The sequence below is a fragment of the Notothenia rossii genome, assembly GCF_949606895.1.
Source record: "Notothenia rossii genome assembly, chromosome: 4".
Lineage (NCBI taxonomy): Eukaryota > Metazoa > Chordata > Actinopteri > Perciformes > Nototheniidae > Notothenia > Notothenia rossii.
The window spans coordinates 62,475,124-62,484,603 of NC_136902.1; positions in this window are offsets into that span (position 1 = coordinate 62,475,124).

Genomic DNA, 9,480 nt, shown 5'->3' on the forward strand with positions numbered 1-9,480 from the left:
TGTATGAGATAGCGCAACATTTCAGTCTCGCAGTGACAAGGCAGACATTAAAAAAAGAGTTAAAGGCTCTGGTGGTGGATGAGTTGGTGGAAAGGGGTTTTCTGGCGCTGCCTGCACAAGCTGAGCTCACTGTGCCAAATGTCCGTGCTAAAGGAGAGGGTAGTGACAGCGAGGGGAGCGAGCAGTGTAAAGCACCGTCTGCGCCGCCTCGCTATAGTCCACCGTCTCCTGGTAGTCCAGATTCCCGGGAAGGGAGTACACTCAAAGTCCGTCTCGCACGGCTTCAGTTAGAGGCAAAAGACAAGGAGCAAGACAGGCAGTATCAGTTTCAGTTGGAGGTAAAGAAAATTGAGGCTGATAAGGAAGTCCGGATCCGGATGCGTCAGCTGGAGCTAGACTCCCAACTGCGCGCATCCGGTGCTTTTGACTCTGCCGGAAGAAACTTGCCATTTCCACCTCTTCCACCTGCCTTTGACGTGAGTAACAATATTTCGCTAGTGCCAACCTTCTGTGAGACTGAGGTGGATGCCTATTTTGGTGCCTTCGAGCGTATTGCTATGGCGTTGCGGTGGCCGGTTGAAGTTTGGGCTCTGATGGTAACGTGCAAATTATATGGAAAAGCTCAGGAAGCAGTTTGCGGCTCTCACGTTAGAGGACAGCCTGCAGTATGACTCAGTAAAGGTTGCCATCCTCAGAGTGTACGAATTAGTTCCTGAAGCTTACCGGTAAAAGTTTAGACACTATAGGAAGAGTCCTGATCAAATGCACGTAGAGTTCGCTAGGAAAAAGGGAATGTGTTTTGCTAAGTGGATTGCTTCATGTAATGCTACGGATTATTCTTCACTGAGGGAATTGATCATGTTGGAGGAGTTTAAAAAATGTTTGCCTGAGCACATTGTTGTTTACTTAAATGAGCAAAAAGTAAATACCCTCTCTGCTGCTGCTGTGTTAGACGATGAGTATGTGTTAACGCATAAATCTGTGTTTTCCCCTGTCTTTACTGACAGATCCCGCCGTGTGGTAGCCACACCATCTACTGAACCGTTGAATTAGTGATGTGTCGGTCGCGAACGAGCCGATTCTTTTGAACGGCTCTTTGGTATGAACGAGGGGAACCGAGTCGTAATTGGTGAGAGCCGTTCTTGTTATCGTTCAATTGTTAGTCCGCACTCACTGCCTGCCAAAATCCACTCGCCTGTTAAAAAGCTTGATTTTGTTCCCCAAACGTATTCTGTGAAGACCCGCCCCTACTCTGATTAGTAGGTTTCAGCAGGAGGAGTGAGATGGGGTGGGTCTTAACGGAATACGCGAGAGAGAGAAGTCATAACAAGTGGTAGGCTACAGGACAGGTAGACGACGTGTTTTTCGGATGGAAAATGAGCCAAACGCGAAAACGCAGCAGCATTTTGATGCACTTCAACCAAAAAAGCGCACCATTTGTAACGGCAAAATATCCTTTAGAGCAGGGCCAACAAATGATCTCCATCGCCACTTAAAAACACAGTATCTAATATTAAGAGTTGCGTGAATTTCATTCAAGGCAAGGCAACTTTATTTACTTAACACATACGGAGGGTAAATTCAAAGTAGTACATTCACGGACATGAATGACATGGATATGGCGCCACCTTGTGTCGTGTTTACAAAGAAGATTATTGACATTAGGTCTGGCAATACAGTCAATCATTATCCTGGTGATTATTTCACAGACAAACCAAGTAACCCCGCCAAAAAAAACGGCTCTTTTGAACGGCTCTTTTGAACGGCTCTTTGAAAGGAACGGAGCCATAAGATCCGGCTCCCTTCAAAGAGCCATAAATCCCATCACTGCGTTGAATGTGTGTAATGTAACCAGAGAGGAGAGGGAGTGCTTTTACTGTCACAAACCTGGACATGTCATCGCCAATTGCGCAGCTCTGAAGCGTAAAGAACAGCGGCAGAATATGTCCCCGCCAAACGGTATTGGCCTTATCACCCATACACTTTCACAGGCGAGTAAAAGTGTTTCGGATGTCCCATTGTCTGATCCTGTGATTGTACCGGTATCTTCAGATAAAGCGGTGTCTGAGGAGAAGCCAGAAATTGTGGCTCCCCCTCGTGAGGATGTCGTGAGACCAGCGCGACACGCCGGCTCAGACAAGCCTCCCGACTTTCCGACTCTCCCGGTAACCCGAGAGTGTCAGGTAGTTTATCGGATCCTAGTGTTGGTGTTACCCATAGGCGAAGTTTGGGGGGGTTCCCCTGGTGGCCGGAGTCTTTCTTTTTTTTTTTTAGTTATGATGTACAGATAGTAGGTGGCCTAGATAAATATAACTCTGGAACGCTATATCAATAAATGCAAACTCAATAAACACAATAAATTTAAATCCACAAACATATTGTCTCAGTGTGTACTGCTGTCAGAGACAGAACATTACTCAAAAATGAGTCTACACAGACGATCTGTGCAGCTGCTGCGCCCTCACACGCTGCACGCACATGCGCACTTTGAGCACTCAAATTCAGACAAGTCGAGTCTGCCAGCCGCCAAAACCTGACAGGAGAAGACTAAAAAAATGGATATACGCAGGTTCTTCGCAACCAAAACAACTCCAGTTTCGGATTCAAGTTCCAGCGCCACCGTTGCTGCCACCCAAGCTGCACCTGCTCCGGACCCGCCAGTCCCGCCTCGCCCGTCGACCAGCCACCACATCTTGGCGCCGGTCGGCACCGCAGCTCCCGCCGCTTGCAATCCCTGTGAGACAGCCTCTGATGGCGGTCAACTTCCCAGTGACCTAGGAGATAAAAGTGTGGGCCCCAAACAGCCAGTGCTTCCCGTTTGCCCAAGACACAAAATTGGAGATAGAAATCGTTGCTTTTCTGCATTCTTTTATAACAAGCATCCGTGGCTGGAGTACTCGGTTTCAAGGGACGCAGTGTTTTGTTTTTGTTGCCGCCACTTTTCCAAGGAGATTGGAGAGGAGGAAGACACACTAGCTAAACAAGGCGGGCGATATTGGAGTAAGCTAACTGAGAGGCTGATAAAGCATAGCTCTTGTGAAAAACACAAGGCCTGCATGAGACTGTGGGAGGGCTACAAGGGAACTGAAAAGCATGGATCTGTCAGAGTCCACTTGTCAACCAGTCACCAGAACACAGTGGATAAAAACAGGGAGTATTTGACAAAGGTCGTGGATGTCGTTAAGCTGCTGTCTCAACTGGGCCTCCCTTTCCGTGGACATCGGGAAATACAATGGAGAAAAAAGGAAATACAAGAAAATAAAAATGAAAAAAAGCACACAAATACAGTCGATACAGAAACAGATAAAAGCAAGCCGGATGATGATGATGAAACAAAGGGAAACTTTTTGAGTCTGTGCGACTTCCTCTGCAAATATGACCCAAGTTTCCGCAAAATGCAGGATGAGAAGTACTTTAATTGTACAAGTCCAGATTTTCAAAACGAGGTCATCTCTTTGTGTGCAGAGCTAGTCAGAGAGGAAATAGCAAATGCAGTGCGTGAGACTGGTTTTTTCACGGTTATCGCAGATGAGGCCAAATCATCAAAGTCTGAACAACTGTCTGTGTGTATCAGATATGCAGAAAAGCTACAGGTTAAGGAGCGATTAATCTGCTTCATTGACTGCTCTGCCTCCCGAGATGCTGCTGGGATTGTTGAGGGTATCAAGAAGGGGTTGGAGTCATGTGGACTGCAGGACGTCCCAATAGTCGCACAGTCGTATGATGGGGCCTCAGTTATGTCTGGGCATTTAACTGGAGTGCAGCAGCGTATCAAGGAAGATTACCCCTTTGCCATCTACGTACACTGCATGGCCCATAAACTTAATCTGGTCCTGGTGGAATCATGCACAGTCAACAGAGACATCAAAATGACGTTAAATGTTATTGATAAGCTGTACTCCGTGTTTTCAGAACCAAGCAACCACCACAGGTTTCTGGCGATGCAGAAAACACTCGAGATGAAGGCAAAGGAAATTGGGCAACCCAGTGACACGCGTTGGGCGAGCAAATGGCGATGTGTCTTTGCGGTTAAATCACATTGTGCCTATCACACGCTGTCTGAAGGAGATGGTGGATGAAGGAGAGAAATGGTCAGTGGAAGCAAGCGGGTTGTATAATCACATGACCACACCTGGCTTCATCGCCTGCCTCATTATCCTTGAGGACCTACTGCGGGTTGTGCACGTTGTTCACAAGAAACTTCAGTCCAAATCCACAACACTTGCAGATGCTGCCTCCATGATCAACAGTCTGAGAGCACACTTGAGGGAACGCAGAGGAGAGGAGGAAGGTTGGCAAGACATATGGAGCCAGATCAAGCAGTTTGGCGAGGACGTCGGCATGCCAGTTGCCACTGCAGAAAGTGACCCCCCCTCCATGGCAAAGCGAAAAAGAAGTTCAAGACCCCCTTTGTCGCTTTACCAGTATGTAGTGGGGGCCACACTTGGGCAGCGCCAACGAGATGAAAGGAATGAGGAAATAGACGGACAATTTGAGGCTCACGCCATCTACTGTCATTTATATCTCCCTGTGCTGGACAATATGATGGCCGAGTTGGACAGACGGTTTTCAGGTGAAGCCATGGAGCTTGCAGCGGCATGTGATGCTGTGATAAAGTGTGAGAAGAAAGGCATTGAACCACTTCTGAGAAAATATGCAAGCCTCAAGATCGTCCATCCACAGCTGGTGACAGCAGAAATGGACCTGATAAAATGTGCTGTCCAATCTCCCATTAACCTGAAGGACCTGCAAAACGAAGTGAGCAAGGAGAGCTATCCAAACTTCTTCCCATTACTCCAGCTTGCACTGACACTGCCCATTGGATCAGCGACATCAGAGAGAAGTTTCTCAGCAATGAGGAGGATCAGAAACTGGCTGAGAACTACAATGATCCAGGAGAGATTTTCTGATCTGGCCCTGCTGCACATTGAGGGAGATTTGACTGCAAAACTGTCAGTTGAGAAGATAGTGGACATCTATGCCAGCCGGAAAAAGAGGCGCCTGATGCTGCACTAGGTAAGCCATTCATTCAAATTATTTCGTTTTGTTGAGCTTAAATGCGTAATTGCGCAGCATCTGCATCCGGGGATAGCCAGCTGCAGTAAGCAGCAGACACCGCTCCACGCTCAAACCAAAATCCTCCAAATCCTCCCGTTTGCGTTGTGCTCACATGCTTCGGTCCTGCTAGCGGCCGCTGCTGACAGTTGTGGGGCAGAGACGCTGAATGCATGGAGATCATAATCACTAGATGACGGTGAACAAAAGTCATTACTTTGTTGGTTGGCTTTGTTTTCATCGCTGAAATTAGGTCAAAACGTGATAAAACTGCTGTGCTTATATCCTACAGTTATTAGTTAGTATGCCTATACAGTTCATTAAAAAGTGTGTGAGCATTGGGGAACATTGATCCTACAGACCTCTGTGTTATAGCCTAATTATAGCAGCAGTATGTGCCGCAGCAGCCGTTTTATTTTGCGGCGAGTTCCGCTGCCATAGTAATTTCATCTATTGGGCATATTAGTTATGAAAACACACCTGCAGTAGCCTGTAGGCTATCCTGATCAATTTTCATGTATGAATCCTTGTGTTGCAGCCTATAGCTATACATTACATTTGTAGTTATTTTTTGGCACCCCCAACCTTAAAGTTCAAACTTCGCCCATGGTGTTACCTCTGCAACACTTCAAGATTTATGTTGGACCCAGCCTTTGGCCCATTGTGATGTTTACATGTTACGATCCATTCATATTCTGCCCCAGCGTGTCCCAGCACAAGCAGCGTCTCATGCAATGGGCTCTGATTGTGCGAGACTACGATATTAGACACCCGTCATTAAAGGGCTCAGAGAATGTGTTGGCCGATGCTTTGTCCAGGTTGAGTTTGTGATGTTAGTGTGTCAGATTGAGTTTGTGATGAATGTGTGTTATTACGAGTTTCGTTAGTGTGCTTAGGTTCACAAAACCTGTGGGTTTGTGTCTTAAGGGGGGGATTGTTACGGCTGCTGCCTTCCTGGTCGTCTGAGTGTTTTCAGCTGTGTGTGTTCTATGTAAATGAGCTGTAAGGTTGCCCTCCCGGCATTGGCTGCCATCTCCTGGTCCCCCCCTGAAGATTGCGATTGGAGCACACCGGGCCCGACGCACTCCAATCGCAGCGCACAGCCGGTGCACACCTGCTGGAGATTACTACAAAGCTTGGGGACAATCATCATTCTGGAGGCTCTGTATGTGGACTTTATTTAGTATATTAGTATTTATTTTCCCTGTATGTCTTTAAACTCCTTTCTTAGAGTCCTCCTTTTGTTTGGTTATTTGTCAACCTGTGCCCTTTTGGCCTTTTTGTTTGTTCCAGGCTGCATGCCTGCCATTTTGTTTACCCAGCTATTTTAAATAAACACTTATTATTATTACCAATTACATACTGGTGTGTGTTGCATTCCTCTTCCCCTAGTTGGGATGTAACATGGTAGATATACATTTTATCTGATATTTATTTACCACATAATTGATGCTGTATTGTTTTTCCTTTGTAATCCCCCCCACCCCAACACACTCACACACAAGACCGATATAACACACACACACACACACACACACACACACACACACACACACACACACACACACACACACACACACACATATACATATATATATATATATATATATATATAATTATTTTTAATCTGGGACATCCCTCTTATTTTTCAATTTCAAGAGCTGGAAAGAGTCATCTTGTAATGCATTTATATATGTTGAATGTCCTTATTTTTAGCTCTTCTGCATAGACTTCTTACAAATCAAGAGATGATGATGGATCAACTCAAAGTCATTCAGATGACCATGCAGAAAATTCCAGGCGAACCTGCTGGTGGGCCGGATCCCCTTGGCAGGGATATACTGCCGCAAAAAGATATAACCTCCCTGCTGGCTCTGGAGAAACGTCTGAGGGAAGAGGCAGACCTTCAAAACAAAATGGTAATAATTGCCCTAACCAATTTAAAAGGATGGGGAACCCAATTTGAAACTATTGTTATATTTTACTTGCCACCTAAATTGTATGTTGGACAGCAGTGATGCTAAATACCAGCTAAGCGAAAAGGGAAATGTTTTTTAATGTTAATTTTTTTATTTTAATTAGGTTATTGTGACTAGTGTTTATATAATGCATGTATCCTTAGCTTTTTAATGATCTTTTTCAGATTACTGCATTGAGTGTCATTGGAGGACTGGACGTTAAAGAGCCTGTGACACGAGTTTCCCCCATCATCCAAACCCATCAATTTGAGTAAATATTGTCCCCTTGAAAACCGTTACTGAACTGATTTTGGATATTTGTACTTTCATAACCATTAATCTGCCCTTCAATGTTGACCATTTTCTGGATCTTCTCGGGGATTCTTCAAGTCACGACAAATTATGTGTGACGTCATTGCGGGCACAGCGCTCCAGCTGCACCGTTCAGGATCCCAGCATCTGCATGTAAACGCACGATGGCGCACACAGCAGCAAGCTCAGACAGCGATGACAGTTTAATTTTGAACGTGTCTGAGAGCTCATATGAGGCTGAAGGATCGGTTTATGTTGTATCTCTTAGAAGTTTAGGAATTAGGGTCGTCAATATGGGCGATCATACGGTCATGTAGCCAGTGGTGGACTGGGACTAAAAATCATCCCGGGACTCTCGACCGCCACACTTCGGTACCGCTAGTAAATTGTCAACGGGGGAGTAGGGGAGTGACTTATCCGACCGGCCCACTTCCGTACCGGCCCATCGGGATTTGTCCCGATGGCCAGTCCGCCACTGCACCCAGCCCAGCCCACGTAAACTGTCAACGGGGGGAGCCTCGCTGCGGGGAAACGATGGACCTAGTGTCCCGATCGGAGTGGGAATAATAATAATACGTGCATTTTATCCAATAGTTTCCCCAACATTGTGGTAAAAAAAACACACGTTTAATCCATGTTGTTGTACTACAACTACAAAAAGCATCGGTTTGTTTTCTCATCAGGAAATGCAGACCGGCTCAAACAAACAATTTTTAAATCATCATCCTCATGATCATTTAATGTATCATATGTTTGCCGAATTGACATGAAAGCACTAATAAATGTAGTTTCATCCACTTGAGTTTACAACTAAGAAAATTATCGATTTGTTTTTATATCACATCCTACGGGAGGAAATTCAGCAGCTCTCACTACCGGTTTGTAATCCTAATTTAATCATCATCTTCACCACGATCATTTATGTTTATGTTCGCCGAATTTACATGAAAGCACTGACAAATATGAATATACTGTAGTGAACTTCATTAATACGTTATTAACGTGCCTCAACTCAGTAATTCACCATTTCTATGCATGACAACACACTTTGTCCGTGTTTGGCTCTCTCGCCGCACAGTGAAGCGTTCCCGCATTGGCGTCACTTCCGGCTCCCCCCAAAACTTCAAAATGAGTCGAAGGAATTTCCCCACGATGTTCGAAATTATTGATATTTATCGGAACGGTATCGCACCTTCTTTTTTAAACTGACGGTTCGAGATGACTAGTAGCCCAATATTTCATTTCACAACAGTTGTTGGGAGGCTGTCACTGGCTCTTTAAGGATTGCGTTTGGCGAGTGATGAAACACTGTTTTACCAACTCCCTTGCCAAACAGCTGAACTGGTGTGGCATCAATGGGAAAACAGCATTCCACAGTTACTGAATCACCATAGTGTTAATGGCTTTTTAGGGCTAGGCCTGGTTTATTTGGCTCATTCTTGGCTGACATGTGGCCATGCTTTGAACTGCTTGTGGCACAGATCTGGTAAACATCACCCGACCGTCAAAGTGCCATAATTCCATGCAGCATTTGGGCCGGATGAGGATACGGAATGTGGGCCGGATCTGGGCCAGAATGAAAACTAACCGTGGCCCATATTAGGGCCAGTTCTGGTTTATGTGGTTCGTTTTTGGTTGACATGTGGCATTGCTATGGCTTGCTTGTGGCCCAGATCTGGCAAACAGGAGCGGAGCGCCCAAGTGCCATCATTCCATGCGGTATGTGGGCCGGATGAACGTGTTTTGTGTGGGACCTTTTTTGCTATCTGTTATATCACTGCCCCGTCTAAGACACGAGTGGATCTGACTTTAATGACTTTTGTCTCGAGTGTTTCGTCAACTGAATGTGTTGCTTAAAATAATACTTCTGCATATAGTATGTGACATTGTGAGTGTTGCACAGCCAGATACGGCTCAGATAAGGAAATATGTGCCATGTGTAATTCATGGCACAATTAAAACGGGATCGAAAGATAAGTTTTCTCTCTCCATTGACTTCAATACATTATTTTTCCGAAATAAGGTCCCATGGACAGGAAGTAGATGGGCGTGACTTCGCCACTCTATTGTGTGGTTTGTGTGCGTTTTGTTTAGTGCATATTTTAGAACAGCGCAGATGGTGCTCAGTGAGGTTTTCTGGGTTGCTTGGTTTCAA